Source organism: Malurus melanocephalus, unplaced genomic scaffold, assembly GCF_030028575.1.
Source record: "Malurus melanocephalus ecotype Western Australia unplaced genomic scaffold, MMel_1.1 scaffold_1337, whole genome shotgun sequence".
NCBI lineage: Eukaryota > Metazoa > Chordata > Aves > Passeriformes > Maluridae > Malurus > Malurus melanocephalus.
Window position 1 is genome coordinate 35586 of NW_026624569.1, and position 2386 is coordinate 37971.

Here is a 2386-nt window from a genome sequence, read left to right on the forward strand (position 1 = left end):
CTGCTCATCCAAGGAAGGGTGGAGGGAGAAGGGAAAATGGAAAAAAATAAAAATCCCAGCCCTTCCTGGGTGTCCTGTGTGCTCCCTGGAGACCCTGTCCCCTCCTGTGCCACTCCAGAGCTTTGCCAGGTTTGGCTCTAGAAGGATGGGTGACTGTTTAGGGTGAGATGCTCATTCAAGGCAAAACTGGAGAAAAAGAGGAAAAAAAATCCCAGACCCTCCTGAGTGTCCTCTGCTTCCCGGATTCCCTGTCCCCTCTTGTGCCACTCCAGGTTTGGCTCTAGAAGGATGAGAGATGGTTGAGGATGAGCTGCTCATTCAAGGAAGGGTGGAGGGAGAAGGAAAAAGGAAAAAAATAAAAATCCAGCCCCTCCTGGGTGTCCTCTGTGCTCCCTGGAGTCCCTGTCCCCTCCTGTGCCACTCCAGAGCTTTGCCAGGTTTGGCTCTAGAAGGATGGGTGACTGTTTAGGATGAGCTGCTCCTTCAAGGAAGGGTGGAGGGAGAAGGGAAAAGGGAAAAAATAAAAATCCCAGCCCTTCCTGGGTGTCCCCTGTGCTCCTTGAAGTCCCTGTCCCCTTCTCAAGTGGCTTTGGAGTGGTGGCTGTGCCGGGTTTGGCTCTAGAACAATGGTTGGGTTGTGGCTGTTTAAGGTGAGCTTCTCCATGCAAGGCAGAGAGGAGAGAGGAAGGGAAAATGGGGGAAAAAAAATTGATTCCAGCCCCTCCTCTGGTCCCTGGAGTCCCTGTCCCCTCCTGCGCCACTCCAGAGTGGTGGCTTGGCCAAGTTCAGCTCAGGGAATCTCCATCCCCCAGAGATTCTCCAACCCCCATGGAATCTCCATCCCCCAGGGAATCTCCATCCCCTGTGGAAGATCCATCAGCCTCCAGCCTGGTCCCTTGGCCTGGTCCCTTGGCTGTTTCCTGGGGATAAGAACCAGGGCAAAGTTTCCCATCCCAATGGGGTGAGCTGCTCAGGATCTGCCTTTTTTTAGGATCATTTTGCAGCCAAGCTCAGTGTGGGGACATTTGGGACTCGGCACCACACCCTGAGCGAGGTTCTGCACACAAAATCGAGTTTTTTGAAGGATTTTTCTGCCCAAGGTGATGATTCCATGGACCACCTCACTGCCAAAACTCCTTGACACCAGAAACCTCCCAGTCCATGCTTTAGTTGTGAATTTTTTGTCAGTTTTTGCTGGGGACAGGGTGAGGTGGTTGGTTCAGAAAGTTCTGAAACCCCAGATGTTTGTGGGTTGATGGGGATGTTGGATGTGTGTAGGGACATCCTCTAGGACTGGTTGGGGCAACAACCTGATCCCAAAGCAAGCCAAGAACTCAAATTTATACCAAATTATGTGTGATTTTGGGACGCTGGCTTTGGAGGAATGGGGCTGGATTCACACACAGATCATTTCCTGGGATTTGCTGGAGGAGAAMACCCCAAACAGCAGCTCCTGTCCCCACCACGGAGCGACTTCCAGGCAATGTGGAGCTCGGGAATCCTTGTCCCATCCCATGGCACATCCAAACTCAGTCCCTACAAAAAGCCCCGCACATTCCAGGTGAAAAATCCCAATTCTGGCTCTGCTCTGTCATCCCTGGGCTCCCAGGGGATGATTTACAAACTCAGGGGATGATTTACAAACTCAGGGGATGATGAGTGTTGTTTGGTGGATTTTGTTTGTGCCTCTCTCGATCCCTCTGCAGATTTCTCCCTTTCCTCCCACTGTGAGGAACTCCCGGGTGATCCCAGGACCGAGGGCAGAGATCAGGAGAGGATTTTTCCTTCCCTGCTCCCGGTTTTGGGGTGGAATATTCACCATTCCCATCCTCCCTTCACGCCTCCTCTTTGCTCTGCCTTTGCTTCCCGAGGATTTTTTTTTGGAAATTTTGTTGTCCCCACTTCGTGGAGCAGCAGCTTTGGGCACAGCCCCATAAAGCCACCCCCGAAATGTCCCTTTGGGGACATCCAGCGTGTCCCAAAAAGGACACAGATCTGCCATTGCCATCTTTGGAAGCAACAGGAATGATTTGAAGGACAACAACACTCGGATGTACAAAAYATCCCCATCACATCTCGGCTTTGGGGAGCGAGGAAACTCCCTGGGGATGGATTTGGGGTGTGGAGAGGTGGAGAAATCCCTGTCACCCCCAGGTGAGGGACWTCCCAAAGCCACCTGCCACGTCCCYAGGGACACCAAYRTCCCCATSCCACCGGGAAACCGAGCTCTGGTGCATCCCCAGGACCAGCCCAGCTGTCCATGACCGGACACTCATGGGAATGGTCGGAAAAACGGGGTCAAAAAACCCCGGGATCGCCGTTCCCAGGCTCGGGAGCGGCGCTGGCTCCGATCGTGACCATCGCAATATCGCAGCGCCAGCGTACC